This window comes from Mesoplodon bidens, assembly GCF_964165515.1.
Source record: "Mesoplodon bidens genome assembly, chromosome: 1".
NCBI lineage: Eukaryota > Metazoa > Chordata > Mammalia > Artiodactyla > Ziphiidae > Mesoplodon > Mesoplodon bidens.
Genome location: NC_138176.1, coordinates 118,387,135 through 118,405,310, shown reverse-complemented (window position 1 = coordinate 118,405,310; position 18,176 = coordinate 118,387,135). Strand labels below are relative to the sequence as shown.

The following is an 18,176-nucleotide window of genomic DNA, read 5'->3' as shown; positions in this document are numbered from 1 at the left end:
ACAAATAAATAAATTCATTTTAAAAAGAGCTGTAGGGCTTCCCTGGTGGCGCAGTGGTTCAGAGTCCGCCTGCTGATGCAGGGGACACGGGTTCGTGCCCCGGTCTGGGAAGATCCCACATGCCGCAGAGCGGCTAGGCCCGTGAGCCATGGCTGCTGAGCCTGCACGTCCGGAGCCTGTGCTCTGCAATGGGAGAGGCCACAACAGTGAGAGGCCCGCGTACTGCAAAAAAAAAAAAAAAAAAAAAAAAGAGCTGTAAACATATAATAGTGACTGTACTTAGATTTTTTAAAATAAATAAATAATAAATTAAAAATTGAATTTGTAATTTAAAAACTCTCCCCAAAATCTCTAGACCAGATGGTTTTGCTGAAAAGATATGCCAAATATTTAGAGAAGAATTAAAACCAACTTTAAACAATAACTTTCAGAAAGTGGAAGAGGAGGAAACACTGCCCCAACTCATTTAATGAGGTCAGGTACACCCTTATACCAAACCCAAAAACATAAAAAATGAACAGTAGAGCAATATCCCTCATGTAATGACATGACATTGCATTACATGTATAGACCCAAAAGTAAGTCTGGCACATGTGCCCCAGAAGATATGTGCTCATTCGAAGCACCACTGTTTATAATACCAAAAACTGGAAACAACCTACATATAAGTCCCTTAACAGAATACTGGAGAAATAAGTTGTTGACCATTTACTAAATGGAATACTATAAAACAGCAAAAATTGGGACTTCCCTGGTGGCGCAGTGGTTAAGCATCCACCTGCCAATGTAGGGGACATGGGTTCGAGCCCTAGTCCAGGAAGCCTGTGCACTGCAACGAAGAGTAGCCCCTGCTCGCCGCAACTAGAGAAAGCCCGCGCGCAGCAACGAAGACCCAACATGGCCGAAAATAAATAAATTTATTTATTTATTTATTTATATAAATAAATAAATAAAACAGCAAAAATTACTATAGCTTTACGCTTGGTCTTGGAATACTCTTGTGAAGACAACAGACAAGGTTAAGACAAGGTTTTAAGTAAAGACAAGGTTAAGACAAGGTCTTAACTAAAGAAAGGCACAGAAGAAAACATAAAGTATGGAAACAACATACACAGAATCCAAAGACATGCAAAACTTTTCAATACATTTTTCTGTGGGATACAATTTTAGTCAAATTATAAAGAAAAGCAAGTAATTGACAAACATAAAATTCAAGACAGTGATGAGGGGAGCTGTGATGATCGGGATCACACAAAGGGTCATAAGAAAAAAGGTGGAGTTCTATTTCTTTCTTTCTTTTTTACAGCCAGGAGTCTTTTATTGGTTCACTTATATGCCAGGTACCAACATTAACAACAACAACAACAACAACAACAACAAAAACCCACAAAGGTCAAGGTTTCCACATAAAAGAAGCTATTAACTCTTAGCTTGTCTTCCCATAAAGTTTCCCTCGCAACTCTGTAGATCCACAGTCACAGATGAATGCAGCTTTACTGGTAGCAGATCTTAGGAAAAAGGAACACTCTCAATCAAGCGTCAAGAAAGCCATTGATAAATCCCTCCCAAATACAGAAATACCAGTCAGCAATCACTGTACCAACTGCCCAAGCTTCACATACAGCCTCCCTTTAAGCCTAAGATTATGCCATTTTACAGGGGAGGAGGAAACAAGTTCTAAGAGAATTACACCTTGTTTGAAACTAGCCCACATGCTAGTTGTAGCAGACTACAAGCACTGTGAGGACAGCTTCATTCCTACTATTCCTCCTTTTATGACCACTAAGAGCAGTGTTCAGATATAATGGGAAAGGGGACCGGATAGAGTACTACTTCTTAAGATTAGTGGTGGATACACAGATCTCGGATTGAGTAGTATTCTTTACACCTTCGAGATATGTTTTACAATATATCTCGTATATGTCATATTTTTAAAGTGGGAAAATATAACTACAATCAAATCTTTATAATAAAGAAAAATATGAGAGCGTGAGACAAAGCCCTGGACCCACTCCCACAACCTGCTGAATTCAGGCTCATTCCAAAACGAGATGTCAAAAAGGAACCAGTGCAAAATGTAGTCAAGGGTATGACTAGAAAAAGAAGAGCAAATGGCTGACTACACACATGCTGCAGCAAAGTGTGACCAGGAGGCAAAGGATATCAATCAGGAAATATTTCAGATTGAAGTATTCAAATTTAGTGAAGCTGATGAAGGAAAAATACAGAGAAGAGATGCAGATACAAAAGGAAGAAATAAAACTTCTGGAGAAGAAAAATTCAAAGGTTTGAAAATATTTCCTCAGGGAACAGGAAATGGGTAGAAGAAAACTTTCTGAGTAAGCAAGTTTGTGAGTCTTTAAATATGTGAATGTACTGCCTTAAGAAATAAAACAAACTAAAGTAAAAAGAGCTTTCTTCCAACCACGTCTACACCCTTAAAAGCGTCCCTACATGTTGGCGCAGACCTCTCATACCCCCAGGTCCTAAAATGCGGACCCGTCCAGGACTCTCCGACATCCATGCCCTAAAAAAGGGATTTTCCCCAAACTCGTCCCCTTCTGTCCCGCCCCCGTCCCACCCTTCACTTAGGGTTCCGAGTCTCCATGCTCCCGCTCTTCACATCCAGCACCTCGGTCGTCCCTATCCCTCTGAGAACCTAGAGGAGGGTGAAACGCGGGGAACTCTGCAGTCGCAGTTGAGGCCGGTTTACCATCACCATGGAAACCCCTGGGCGAGGCTTACGAGGGGCGTAAGTCTCGGCGGGCCGGAGTCTACAACTCCCGCACGTCTTGCGCATGCATCGCCTCCGGAAGCCCTTCGGCTCTCGGCGTGTTCTGCCCCCTGTCGGTCCTGTGCCCAAGCATCAGGGAACTACAGCCCCAGGAACCCGCGCCCCCGCCCCGCTTCCGGGTTCTCGCCAAACCCCACCTTCTTCTCCAGGAAGACGCGGCGCAATCCTACTTCCGAAAACGAGCCGGAAGGACGCAAAGACCGCGCCGGGACGGGGTCTCCAAGGAGGGCGTCTGGGGACGGGGCCACGAGGGCGCCATTGTGACGCGTCCGGAGCGGAGCCGGGGATTGGTCGGCCAGGCGCAGGGCGGGGCCGGGGCTTGCAGAGCCGGGCGCTGCTGGGAAGGGAGGAGCGGGACCTATGTGATCCCTGCTCGTGGGGAGGGGAGGGCTTGTGAGGCACGCCTGAGCTTCTAAAGATACTGACTGGGAGAGTCCCCCAAACAGTGAGCCCAAAGGATGCGTGGATTGAAGACCAGCGTGGTAGAAGGAAATGAGAGTCATTTCCTGCTGAGAAGGAAGGAGGGAACCGGGAACAGCGGAGACCGATAATGGCGGCTCCAGAGGCAGAACTTGAGGAGCGGCCGCAGGCTGTGCTGTCAGGTCTTGGGTCGCTGCTCCGCAGGGTCACGGGACCTCGCCTGGCTCCCTCGGGTTGTTCCTTCAGACCAGTGGTCCCCAACCTTTTTGGCACCAGGGACTGTTTAAGACAATTTTGGGGGGGTGGAGTTTCAGGCGGTAATGCGAGTGGTGGGGGGGGGATGGTTCAGGCAGTAATTCCAGCGATGGTTCAGGCGGTAATGTGAGCGATGGGGAGCAGCAGATGAAGTTTCGTTGCCTGCCGCTCACCTCCTGCTGTGTGGCCGGGTTCCTAACAGGCTAGGGACTGGTAGCGGCCCCAGGGGGTTGGTGACCCCTGCTTCAGGTCCGCAGGGCTTTCGGTTCAGGCCTGGTCCTCAGAGACAAAGTGCTGGGGCAGAGGATGTCACCACTAAGACCTTCACTTCTGGAAGAAATACGCACGCCAGTTCAGTGTCATTTGAGTTCCTGCTACATCCAAACCAGCCGTGTTTCTGCTCTGAAAAAAACAGATCGAACCTTCCAGCCCTTGGCGACGAGTTATTTGTTAAGCACAAGAACAGTGTCGAATTAGCAGTGTCAGGGACCAACAGTTGTCATATCCTGTAGCAAAAGCTGCTAAGCAATCTCCTTTTGTTTTCCATCTTAATTATGATCAGGTTCAGCTCTAAGAAGTTTAGGAGCCCCTAGAGCCACCGTTGGTAGCTGGCCTGAATGCCCTGATATACATAAACGATGTCATGGAATTTTGATGTCAGATGAGGTCTCTGACGAGATGGAAGGTGAAGAAAATAAGACTAATCGTGCCTAAACAGATGGACACTGCAACCACAAAAAGATGACCAAATATCCCTTCCCTAGCTAACATGAGTGACTATTGCTTCACTAATGATCCACTTTTCTTGCTTTCCAGATAAAAACTATTAAGCGAATCACTGAATTGCCCCGCTTTCTGACAGCACCAGAGCAGACCCCTGTTTCCTTGGGCCTGCCCCCAAACCACCTAACACAAGCCCAAGCACTATAATACGCCCTCTTTAACACCCCTTTCCTGAGATGCATGGTTGCCCATAGTGTCAGGTCTCCCTCACTATAGCAGTTAACCCTTCATTGTTTGACCATAACTATGTTTCGGTAGTCTTTGGTGGGCATCACCAGTATGAATAAACTTACATTTATGAATTATACATAACCATACAAAACTTTAGAGCCTATACTCTAACGAGAAATCAAAACAAACATTAATGTGAATGATAAAATGGGGCAAGGTCTTGGTATGTGAAAGGCTTGTATGCTAAATGCCATGTGGGATTGTGGTTTGGATTCTAGAACAGTAGAAGGACATAAACGGTAAAATCAGACTAAAGTCTATAGTTTAATTAAGAGTATTATACCAATGTGAATTTCTTAGTCTTGACAAATGTGCCATGGTTATATAGACATTAAATACAGGAAAAAAAGTAAAGGGTATACAGGAGCTCCCTGTACTATCTTGGCAACTTATCTGGAGGCTTAAAATTATTCCAAAACAAAAATTTTATTTAAAAAAAGCTTATGCCCAGGGACTTCCCTGGTGGTCCAGTGGTTAAGAATCTGCCTTCCAGGGCTTTCCTGGTGGCGCAGTGGTTGAGAGTCCGCCTGCCGATGCAGGGGACGCGGGTTCGTGCCCCGGTCCGGGGGGATCCCACATGCCGCAGAGCGGCTGGGTCCGTGAGCCATGGCCACTGAGCCTGCGCGTCCGGAGCCTGTGCTCCGCAACGGGAGAGGCCACAACAGTGAGAGGCCCGCGTACCGCAAAAAAAAAAAAAAAGAGAATCCGCCTTCCAATACAGGGGACACAGGTTTGATCCCTGGTTGGGGAACTAAGATCTCACAAGCTGTGAGGCAGCTAAGCCTGTGCGCTCTGGAGCCTTCACGCCACAAGAGCCCACGTGCCGCAACTAAGACCTGATGCAGCCAAATAAATTTTTAAAAAAACATTAAAAAAAAAAGCTTATGCCCAATTTACCCTTTAGGGAGAAGGCTTATTTTTGCTTTGAACTGGGGTGATGGTTATTGTATCTAGAGTGACCCCAGTATGAGCAACAGAAATGAGAAGAGGTGTAGTCAAGAGCAACAGCTCTAGTCACAACAGCTCTTCTGCCTCAATTCCAGCTTCTGGATCTTCCCTACCTGACATTTCAGGGTTCCTTCCTGGGGCCCTATAGCCCCCCCCTTCCCCTCCCCTCAATCCCTCTGGGATTGTAGCCACAGTCACTGAAAGTGACCACACCTAGTCTAGGTCCTGCTCCACTATCTTGTCATCACATAGACAAAAGTAAGATTCCTGACTGCTTTCAGAGTGGAAATAAGCTGTAAGTGGGTAAGAATCACAAAGATACAGGAGGAGAAGTGTCAAGGAAGCACTGTCAAGTCGAAGGAGAAGAAATTAAAATGCCTCTTTCGACTCTGCAAACACATGGACACATCTTCTGAGCTTTCTGTGGTGTGGTGTTGTCACACAGCCCCCAGCCATGACGCAGGCACAGGAGTTAATTGATACTGTAATGGAAGGCATCAGGCTATGATACACCAACAAAACAGAGAAAATAGGATACTCAAGCCTGGACCCCAGATAGTCACTGAGGGACTAAGTATAATAGCCCAGCTTTTCACAGTAACAGTGGATAGAAATTTTCATTCAGGTAATCCTCCTGTAGTAAAAGAAAGATGCATATAGATAACAAGGGCAGAAGAGAGGTTGAAAAGGGCTTGCTTGGGGACTTCCCTGGTGGCGCAGTGGTTAAGAATCCGCCTACCAATGCAGGGAACACAGGTTGGAACCCTGGTGCGGGCGGAGCAACTAAGCCTGTGCGACACGACTACTGAGCCTGCGCTCTAGAACCTGCAAGCCACAACTACTGAGCCCGTGTGCCACAACTACTGAAGCCCATGCACCACAAGAAGAGAAGCCACTGCAATGAGAAGCCGGCGCAGAGCAACAAAGAGTAGCCCCCACTCGCCGCAACTAAGGAAAGCCTGTGCGCAGCAACGAAAACCCAGCACAGCCATAAATAAATAAATAAATAAATAAATAAATAAATTTTTTTAAAAAAGAAAAAAAGGTCTTGCTTGACTTACAACAATTTGGACTGCAGAAGGAGCTTGTCTTCCAGAATCTGATGCCTTTTATTATGTGGTATGAGTGGTAGTAGCTACCTCTATAGCAGTGCTGTCCAATAGAAATATAATGTGAGCTGCAAATGTAATTTAAATTTTTTCTAGTAGCCACATTTACAAAAGTAAAAGCACAGGTAATATTAATTTTAATAGTATTATTTGGATCAACATATCCAAAATAACATCTCGTATGTAGTCAATATATAACATTATCAATAAGCCAGTTTATGTTCTTTTTTTCTTCTTTGAAGCCTGGTGTGTGTTTTCCACTTACAGCACATCTCCATATATTCTTTTAAGTCAGGAAGTTTAATTTTTATTAGGAATACTTAATGTATGTTTAGATTTCATAAAATTTACAGTTGAAAAAGCAGATTCCTATATCCATGTTGGTCCAAACATACTTAAAAGTTTTTCCATAACTGAATTATGAGTTTTAAATTTACATTAAGGCAAGGATGTGGAGAAATTGGAACTCTGTGTGCTGCTGATAGGAATGTAAAATGGTGCAGCTGCTGTGGAAAACAGTATGATAACTCCTCAAAAATTTAAAAAGAATTACCATATGATCCAGCAGTTCTGTTTTCTGGATATGTAACCGAAAGAATTGAAGACACGGTCTCTAGAGATACTTGTACACCAATGTTCATAGCAGCATTATTTACAATAGTCAAAAGTTGGAAGCAACCCAAGTGTCCATTGCCAGATGAATGAATAAACAAAATGTGGTGTAGACAGACAAGGGAACATTATTCAGCCTTTTTACAAAGGGAGGAAATTCTGGAACATGAATTTGAGGACCTTATGCTACGTGAAATAAGCCAGTCACAAAAAGAAAAGTATTGTATGATTCCACTTACATGAAGTATCAAAAGTAGTCAGATTCATAGAGCCAGAAATTAGAATGGTGATGCTGCCAGACACGGGGGAGGCAGGAAATGGGAAGTTGTTAATAAGCAGAGAGTTTCAGGTTTTCAAGATAAAAATGAACTATGGAGATTGGTTGCACAATACCGAATGTACTTACTACTGAACTTAGAAATGGTTAAGATGGTAAATGTTATGTTGTGTACTTGACAAAGTAAAAAGTCAGGTCCTCAGTCATACTAGCCACATTTCCAGTGTTCAACAAGCCTAAGTGGCTAAATGGCCCCCTTATCACACAGTGCAGCTTTAGATGAAGGGAAAAGAGAACCAGAAATCCTACTATCTTCAGCTACCACTCTGAAAGGGCTGCCCTGGGGCTCTGTCTCTGCTCTAAGCCACTGCCTTTCTTCACTCCACCTGGAGGGTTAGAACCTGTTATTTAAGTCTTAGGTGTGGTACTCAACACTAATCATTTCAGAAAAAGAGCTTCCGTTTCCTTGAGGCAGTTTCACTTGTATACCAAAGGAAGTGTAGCCTTCTGAGGTGCTAGCCATCCACTGTAACTCTGTGGGTGTAGTATTTCTCAGAAGGAAGGCACCAGAGACATCCTTAACTCCATTTGTCACCCCTGTGAATTTTTATCCCACAGTGGATTATTTCACACTGAATTTACTGTGATCCAATGTCTGAAATTTAAAAGCAGCTTTTATAAAGTCTCATTTGTGAAGAGCACAGACATTCAAAGTCTTAGGGTGAAGGAGTAACAGGAAGCATTATCAAGGTTTGCTCATGACTTTCCCTCTAGGGCCTAAGTGTACTGTGGTTTTCAGTACAATTTAGGGCTGCTCACAGGTGCTTGATAATATACTTTAGGCAAGGATTGACTGGAACTGTATTGTTTTTGTAGTAATCTTTGTACTTGATTACTATGTGATTTAATCAAATTTTCTATTCTCAGAGTCTTTAATTACATGTGACTCCTGAGAATTTTTATTCGTTTTTTTTTTCCTTGGCTGCGCCACACAGCTTGTGGGATCTTAGTTCCCAGACCAGGGATTGAACCCGGGCCCTCGGCAGTGAAAGCATGGAGTCCTAACCACTGGACTGCCAGGGAACTCCCGAGAATTTTTATTCTTAAGAATAAAAATCCCTGGGCTTCCCTGGTGGCGCAGTAGTTGAGAGTCCGCCTGCCGATGCAGGGGACAGGGGTTTGTGCCCTGGTCCGGGAGGATCTCACATGCCGCGGAGAGGCTGGGCCCGTGAGCCATGGCCACTGAGCCTGCGCGTCTGGAGCCTGTGCTCCGCAACGGGAGAGGCCACAACAGTGAGAGGCCCGCGTACCGCAAAAAAAAAAAAAAAAAAGAATAAAAATCCCCGAGCTTGGGCTTCCCTGGTGGCGCAGTGGTTGAGAGTCTGCCTACCGATGCAGGGGGACACGGGTTCATGCCCCGGTCCGGGAAGATCCCACATGCCGCGGAGCGGCTGGGCCCGTGAGCCATGGCCGCTGAGCCTGTGCTCCGCAACGGGAGAGACCACGACGGTGAGAGGCCCGTGTGCCGCAAAAAAAAAAAAAAAAAAAAAAAAAAAAAAAATCCCAGAGCTTTATGGTACACTCTCTAAACGCAAGAACAGAACAATTTAATTCTCTTTAACTTCTGTGCACTTTCTCCAGCTTTGCCCCTATGGTTGATGCACTAACAGTGACCTGGAGGTGGGGATGTCTGAGCAGTTTGTTTTCGACTACCATGTGGATCCCTTCAAACCCATGAGTGGGCGTTTCAAGGACCAGGTGGTCTGGGATGGGAACCCCGAGCCGGTATGATGTCTCCGTCATCCTCTGGAAGCTGCAGTTTGATGACAGTGGGACATAAACCTGCCGGGTGAAGAACCCATCTGATGTTGATGTGCTGATAGGGGAGATCTGGCTCAGCATCGTGCACACTGTACGTGTCTCTGAGATCCACTTCCTTGCTCTGGCCATCGGCTCAGCTTGTGCACTGATGGTCAGAATAGTAATTGTGATGGTCCTCTTCCAGCATTTCTGGAAAAAGTGGTGGGCTGAAAGAGCTTGTAGAGTGGTGGAGATAAAATCAAAAGAAAAAGAAAAGCTCAACCAAGAAAAATAGTCTCCTTTTGGAAGACACAGACCAACATTCTTAGATGGAAGCTGAAGAGTTCCAAGAGCCAGAACCCTAAAATAAGATGAAGTTAATGGAAGCTTTTCTTTGGCTTTTCCAGTTGTAACCTGTCTTCCAACCAGCTCTGCAGTATAAAAACACCTAGACAAGCAATGTTCCTCTGGCGCCAGCATAGGGCCCTTCTTGAGCAGATATCACCAGACTCACACACAGCCCTGTTACTAAGGTTTTATTTAATTTCCAAGTGCAAATATTTTTCAAATGCTCATTAGCTTTTGTATACTAAGAAGCTGCCTTTTTGCCCTTAAACACTCCTTGTGGATTATGACTTGTATACACATATATTGGCATCAAATGGGATAAAAGCCAACTTGTCTTTCATAATCCTTAGAGCAGCATTCTTGCCGCTAAAGTTAACATGTTTACTCTTTCCTTCTCACACTCTCATTTAAAAGGTGAGCTAATTCTCCCCACACCAAAAAAAAAAAGTGTATTGGGAAATTAAAACAATACGAAAAATGATATTTATTTTGTATTCTATAGCTTATAAGAAAACTTGAGCATTAACGTGGGGTTTTTTGTTAACATCTTTATTGGAGTATAATTGCTTTACAATGGTGTGTTACTTTCTGCTGTATAACAAAGTGAATCAGCTATACATATACATACATCCCCATATCCCCTCCCTCTTGCGTCTCCCTCCCATCCTCCCTATCCCACCCCTCTAGGTGGTCACAAAGCACCGAGCTGATCTCCCTGTGCTATGCAGCTGCTTCCCACTAGCTAACTATTTTACATTTGGTAGTGTATATATGTCAATGCTACTCTCTCACTTGGTCCCAGTTGACCCTTCCCCCTCCCCATGTCCTCAAGTCCATTCTCTACGTCTGCGTTAAAGTGGGGTTTTTTTAAACTTTTTTTTTGGGGGGTGGCACTCCATGTGGCATGCGGGATCTTAATTCCCTGACCCGGAATTGAACCATGCCCCCTGCAGTGGAAGCTCGGGGTCCTAACCACTGGACCGCCAGGGAACTCCCTAAAGTGTTTTATTTGTAAAAACTTCCCAAGAGTAGTCTGAAGAATGCTTGCTTCTTCTTTTCATTGTGTAATTTACAATAATAGAGCAAGCATCTTTTCAATGCCTTGGTGAACTGTCATACTCCTTTATAAATTTGGATCAGCTTGCAACATTGTATCCTTTCCACTTTTTAAAATATTTATTTATTTATTATTTTTGTCTATGTTGGGTCTTTGTTGCTGTTCACAACAACAATTCGTTGCGGTGCGCGGGCTCCTCATTGCGGTGGCTTCTCTTATTGCAGAGCACGGGGTCTAAGTGAGCAGGCTCAGTAGTTGTGGCTCGTGGGCTCTAGAGCGCAGGCTCAGTAGTTGCGGTGCATGGGCTTAGTTGCTCCGAGGCATGTGGGATCTTCCTGGACCAGGGCTCGAACCCCTGTCCCCTGCATTGGCAGGCAGATTCTTAGCCTCTGTGCCACCAGGGAAGCCCGGGGATTTTTATTCTTACGAATAAAAATTCTCGGGAGTTCCCTGGCAGTCCAGTGGTTAGGACTCCATGCTTTCACTGCCGAGGGCCTGGGTTCAATCCCTGGGCTTCCTTTCCACTTTTTAAAAAATTTATTTTATTCAAGTACATTTGATTTACAATGTTGTGTATCCTTTCCACTTTTTATGTCATGAAATATCTCCAAGAATCCCTTAATGTGAAGTTTTTTTGCCAGCATCACAACCTCTAGGACACCTTCATCCTTTTCATTACACTTTCCTCATTTCTGTTGATCAGTTCCCCTTCAACAAGTTCTTCTGGCTGCAGATCTAGTCTCCTGAACAGCGGCAGTGTCAACATTCCCCCATTTAGCTAGTTCTTCTGTAACTCCATTTATACTCTATTCCAGTTTCACTCCCAGCATTATCACTTTTCATTTATTTGCTGCATTCTCATCTTTGTTGGTCAGGTCTCTCTCTTTTTTAAAAATTATACTATTCTCTTTATTTTTCTGTATTTTTGAAATTTTCCATAATAAAACAAGTTTTTTTAAATGAGTTTTGTTTTGATATTATTGTATTATAAAACATCAAAAATATCCTTTTTTAAAATCAATTTATTTTATTTATTTATTTTTGGCTGTGTTGGGTCTTCGTTGCTGTGCACAGACTTTCTCTAGTTGCAGTGAGCAGGGGCTACTCTTCGTTGTGGTGCGCGGGCTTCTCATTGTTGTGGCTTCTCGTTGCAGAGCACGGGCTCTAGATGTGTGGGCTTCAGTAGTTGTGGCATGTGGGCTCAGTAGTTGTGGCTTATGGACTCTAGAGCGCAGAGGTCAGTAGTTGTGGCACACAGACTTAGTTGCTCCGCGGCATGTGGGATCTTCTCAGACCAGTGCTCGAACCCATGTCCCTTACACTGGCAGGCAGATTCTTAACCACTGCGCCACCAGGGAAGCCCCTTTCCTTTTTTAAAAATATTTATTTTGGGGGCTTCCCTGGTGGCGCAGTGGTTGAGAGTCTGCCTGCCGATGCAGGGGACGCGGGTTCGTGCCCCGGTCCGGGAGGATCCCATGTGTCGCGGAGCGGCTGGGCCCATGAGCCATGGCCACTGATCCTGTGCATCCAAAGCCTGTGCTCTGCAACAGGAGAGGTTACAACAGCGAGAGACCCGCGTACTGAAAAAATATTTATTTATTTATTTATTTTTGTTACGCTGGGTCTTAGTTGCAGCAGGCAGCCTCCTTAGTTGCGGCATGTGGGCTCCTTAGAATTGTGGCATGCAAACTCTTAGTTACAGCATGCATGTAGGATCTAGTTCCCTGACCAGGAATCGAACCTGGATCCCCTGCATTGGGAGTGCAGAGTCTTAACCACTGCACACCAGGGAAGTTCCCCCCCAAAAATCTCCTTTTTTTTAATGAAGACTTCCAGGCAGAAGAATATAATCTTCTGATAGACCATTAACTGGTACATTAAGTTAAATCTTACACAGTAACTTAGAAACTGATAAAAATATTTTTTTAATATTGTGCAAATTACTGAATATTTCTATATCAATAAAAGACCACTAAAAGTTGGGATTTGAAGCCAAAAGCAAATCAAAGGACCATGGATTGTCAGTGAAATTTGTTGTAGCCAATATGCTTGTTCCCTAATTTTATGTACAGGCATACCTCGTTTTACTGCACTTCACTTTATTGTGCTTTGTAGATATAGAGTTTTTTTGTTTTTTGTTTTTTTTTTTGCAAATTGAAGGTTTATGGCAACTCTGCATTGAGCAAGTCTATTGGCCCCATTTTTCTGACAGCATGTGCTCATTTTTTGTCTCTATGTCACATTTTGGTAATTCTCACAATGTTTCAAACCTTCCACCAGCAAAACGATTATGACTCACTGAAGGCTCAGATGACGGTTAACATTCTTTTACAATAAAGTGTTTTTTAATTAAGGTATGTACATTGGTTTTTAGACATAATGCTATTGTACACCGAACATACTACAGTAGTGTAAACATAACTTTTATATGCACTGGGAAATCAAAATTTATGTAACATGTTTTATTGCAATAGTCACATTCTTACGGTGGTCTAGAACCAAACCCAAAATATATCTAAGGTATGCCTATGGGGCTTCTACTTCTCCAGAAGAATTTATCCATGCACAGTAGGTGATGTTTGCGATCACACAAATGCTGGGTAATTAAGATTTAAGCGATTATCCAAAACTACTCTGGCCAATGAGTCAAGTAATTGTTGTTGGGCTGCTATTGCCTTATTGGTAGAATCATCAAGTTTTCCCAATTCCAGATAGACTTCTTTTTTCTTTCTTTCTTTCTTTCTTTCTTTTTTTTTTTTTTTTTTTGACTACGCTGTGTAGCATGTGGGATCTTAGTTCCCTTAACCACTGAACTGCCAGGGAAGTTCCTCCAGAGAGATTTCTAATCATTTGTTCATTGGCATGAATAAGTGCCCTTCCACTGAAAGCAAATCTAGAGTCATGTATACCTTCTGGGAATTCCCATTTAAGTTGGCAATGAAGGTTTAATGGAGAAGATGAATGACAGGACCAATGGGAGACTTCAGATTTATTATGAATGTCCAAGGGGACAGTTAGAAATACTAGTAACTAACATTGGCCTCCAATCTGCCAACTGTCTAAACATTCATAAGCCCATCAGGAAGCCCGTTGGTTACAAAGACAAGATCAGGTGGTGCGTGTAAGACTACTGCTAGGGTTTGATTATTAATAGTGCCATTAATTGGGATTATTCTATTGGCCCTTTCAGTGGGTCAGTGGTGTTTGGCGAACAATTAGGGAGAAACCATCATGTTCTGTGGACTTTGTTCTCAAAGGCCATACAGAAGGGAGTTGTTTTGCCATGGCAAGCAGACCTAACCTAGTGTTGAGAACTGTACAGGTGGAATAGGTATGGTTAGCTGCATTGAGAGTTATGACACGGAAGAAGTCAAAGCAAAATACAGGAAAATCTGGTTGTAGAAGTTCTGACTTGATGAAAAATATCCAAAGGGGTGTGGCTATAGTTAGCTGTCACAGTGGAGATGAAGACTAAAGGGTCATGGCTGTCATGGACAGATTGGGTTTTCTGATGACAGATCCAACGATCAGAAGGGTCCAGATTCCTTTGGACCATGACCATTTGAGGGCAGCATTTTTTTTTTTTTTGGCCATGCTGTGCAGCATTCAGGATCTTAGTTCCCTGACCAGGAATCGAACCCGAGCCCCCTGCATTGGAAGCTCAGAGCCTTAACCACTGAACCTCCAGGGAAGTCCCGAAAGGGCAGCTTTTTGTGTGTGGAAATATCAACAAGGTGATTTCCTTTAGCTTCTAAAGAGTCAAGCGTAGCATGCCTCAGAACCTTAATAATAGACAAAGCAGCAGGTAAGAATATGGTTTCTAATAATTCCTGAACATAAAGGCTGTTTTTAATTTGATCTCTGCTGGAAGTAAGGAAGCCATGCTGTTTCTATAACGTTCCCAAATCGTGAGCCACGCCAAAGGCGTAGCTACTGTCAGTGTAAATGTTGGCAGTTTTGCCCTTGACTAAGATACAGGCCCATGTGCGTGCACATAGTTTGGCTTATTGGGCCAAAGTAGTCAAAGGCAAAGGTGCCACTTCAGTTACTTAAAGAAGTGTTGACATTGCATATCCAGCACAATAGTGACCATGTTCATCTTTTAAATAAGAACCATCAGTGAACCATGAGAGGTCAACATTATCTAAGGGCATTTCCTATAAGCAGTCACAGGGTGTGTGTGTGTGTGTCATCTGTAAAAGAGGGGAGAAGAGTAGCAGGGTTAAGTTTATTAAAGTAGGAAAAGTGATTTAAAGGGCAGTTAACAGGAGAATTTCATAGGAAGTGAGATGGCTTACTGAAAAATGTTGATTATGATGAGGGTTAAGAGCTTCAACAGCATGTGGCACAAAGATGGTTAAAGAGGATCCCATGACTATTTCTTCAGTCTTTACAAAGAGGGCAGTAGCAGGTACAGCTCTGAGGTGGGGGTTAGGAGGTATCCCCAGGTTCCAGGTTCTAGTTGTTGGCTGTAATACCCTATGGGTCAGTGATGATCCCATACTTCTGGGTGAGTACCCCAAGGGCATTCCCTTCTTTTTTCATACACAAAAAGGAAGAGAAGAAGTTGATAATTGGGGTGTCCAAGGACAGGGGAAGGTATTAAATTTTCCTTTAAGATTTAGAAAGTCCTGTCACCTGAATCTTCCCAGGTGATAAGAGTCAGGTTTAGTAGTTTTTAACAAGGGATATAAAGGTTGGGCTGTAAGGGAAATTTGGGGGAATCCAGCTGAGAAAATACCCTGCCAATCCAAGAAAACATTGCAGTTTGCATTTGATTTGGGGCTTTGGGAAGTTCAAGATTCCATGAAGTCTGTCTGGATCTAGATGCAGTCCTTGTTCTGAGAATAGATGCCCTAAATATCAAACTTGAATTTGAACAAATTGTAATTTTTTCCTTAGAGAGTTTACGTCCCTTTTTGGCTAGGAGTTTCAGCAAACGGGTGTTTTCTTCTTGTGAGGAGGCTTAAGATGGGGGCAAAGAACTAAGTCATCCACACATTCTATTAAAGTGGAGCCTCCAGAGAACTTGATATCATCTAGATCAGCCTTTTTCTTGTTTTTTTGTTTGGCTGTGTTGGGTCTTCATTGCTGTGCTTGGGCTTTCTCTAGTTGCGATGAACGGGGGCTACTCTTCGTTGCGGTAGGCAGGCTTCTCCTTGCAGTGGCTTCTGTTGCTGTGGAACACAGGCTCTAGGTGTGGGGGTTTCAGCAGTTGTGGCTCACGGGCTCTAGAGCGCAGGCTCAGTAGTTGTGGCGCACGGGCTTAGTTGCTCTGTGGCATGCGGGATCTTCCCGGACCAGGGCTCGAACCCGCGTCCCCTGCATTGGCAGGCGGATTCTTAACCACTGCACCACCAGGGACGTCCCAGATCAGCCTTTAAATATTGTGAGGGGACTTCCCTGGTGGTCCAGTGGTTAGGACTCTGTGCTTCCAATGCAGGGGGCACGGGTTCCCTCCCTGGTGGGGGAACTAAGCTGCCTGGTGTGGCAAAAAATAAATAAATAAATGAAGTTTGTGAGAAATAAGAAGGGCTTTCAGTGAAAACCTGGGTCATTCCTATAAAGGTATATTGCTGGCCTTCCCAAGTAAAGACAGAAAGATACTATATTGACTTATCTACTGGGATACTTTAAAAAAGCACTGCAGAAATTAAACCACACCAAAAAATTTGCTCTCAGTAGGGATGGAGGCTAGTGAAGCATGGGGATTGGGGCAACAGGGTGTTGAGGGATGACAACACTGTTTATGGCTCGCAGGTCCTAGACAAGCCTCCGTCCACAACTATTTGGTTTCTTCACAGGTAAAATGCGAGTGTTGCACTGACTAGTGCGGGGGTAATGAGGCCCTGGGCCTTATGTTATTGGCTTAATGTCTTGAAGGGCCTCTTTATTTGGGGGTATTGATTAATCCTGTGGAGAAGTTTTGAGGGACCTATTTGGATCTTAATAGGAGGTGCATGTGGGTACTGCGAATATCAGTTGAGGATTTTGCCCATAAGGAGAGTGGTAGCTGACCGAATAGGGACAAATGATTAGTGTTCTTGGAATTAGCTCCAGTGTCAGAGATGGAGAAAAAAAAAAGCTGTTGAAGGGCCATTTGATTCACCTAATTGGCTATTTTGGTTGCTGCTCTCAAATTCTAGAATTGTTTCTCCCTTTTGGGAGAAAGAACTTCCAGCATATTATTTTTCTAAGACATCTTGGGTCAATAAATAGAGGTGGAGGAACAAAGGAAAAAACAGTGAGTACCTCTTAGAGGGCCTAAGCAAAAGGGGATAGTTTTAGAGATAAAAACCTATTGAGGTTTATTAGAGACCCCCACTATTTGAAGCATTTTAGTACTCTGAGGCAGGGGCTTTTTAATGGTAGTGGGGCTGAGCATCAAGAGTGTAGCTCTGATGCAAAAAGGACAGAAAGAGATTTGTCCCCAATCTAAAGAGTAGTTTCTTCGAGTCAATTAAGAGAAAGAACTGGGGAAATCCCTTGTAGTTCCTCAGCGTCCTTGGGGATGAGGAGGACATTGGTAAAGCTGGTTAGAGGATTGAAGGTGCTTGGAGTACTGAAACTTGTAGCAGTAATTTTTCCAGTGTCCTAGCTTTTAGAAATTATGATGGAGACCAGAAGGGTTTTGGTTTTGTTTAGAGGCCTCTAATTCTGGAATTGAAGATTAAGGATTTTAGTAGTCTTCCTTTAAGTTGAATCATCTAGGGTTTGGGTGAGTTGGGTTTCTAAACTAACTAAATCTATAGTGGACATAATTTCCCATTATATCCTGGTCCTTTTAACTAGAAGAGAAAGATCTCAGTTCAGCCTGTTAATGGACATAGATTTAAAGGTAACTCAAGTAGACTCAGCATCCAAAGGAAGACCAGAATTTTCTTTAAAGATGGTTTGGAGCTGGCTGTAATAATCATGCATGAGCTCATTGGGCTTGTGGATACAAGCTTGAATCTTATTCTGATCAACTGGTTTTGGGAAAGTCCTAAGAATTGCCAAATGGTGTCACTCGGTGATTCCATGAGCCTGATAATAAGGCAACAGGGGTTTCTTTGTCCCCAGGTTGTAATTCTAAAGATTTCTCAGGATCATCTCAATTGGCAGTTTTCATTCAGTGTGGGCCTGGCCTTTACTGACAAGGATATGAATTAGTTGATATAAGTCAGAGAAGCCCAGTTGATAAGTTTGAATGACTATATTAAATTCCTCAGCAAATCTCTGGGGATCCTCAGTTATTTCGGGAAAATCTTTGACTATGGCTCATAGTTCAGCTTTAGTACAGTGAACATAAGAAATTAGAGACAGCATTTTTTTAATTAAAGCATTTTAAAATTAATTTTTATTGGAGTATGGTTGCTTTACAATGTTGTGTTAGTAGAGGCTTAGCATTTGGATCCTCAGAGGGTCTGATTTAAGAGGCGCAGATTTTAATAGGTTCAGGAAAGGAGGAGACATGGAGAGGTTCAGAGAAAAAGGAAAGTTCAGTGAGGGGATTAGAATGAGGAAGTGAAGTGTATAGAGGAGTTAGGGACAGTACAGAAG

General features: G+C 43.6%; 1 pseudogene across 1 annotated transcript; it reads left to right on the top strand.

Annotated features, from left to right (window-relative positions):
* Positions 1 to 2,798: 2,798 nt before the first annotated feature.
* LOC308627198 (myelin protein zero-like protein 2) lies at positions 2,799 to 9,558 on the top strand (annotated as a pseudogene). The gene is made up of 3 exons: positions 2,799 to 2,846; positions 2,944 to 3,084; positions 9,063 to 9,558. The product of its transcript is annotated as a myelin protein zero-like protein 2 (transcript).
* The last annotated feature ends 8,618 nt before the right edge of the window (positions 9,559 to 18,176 follow it).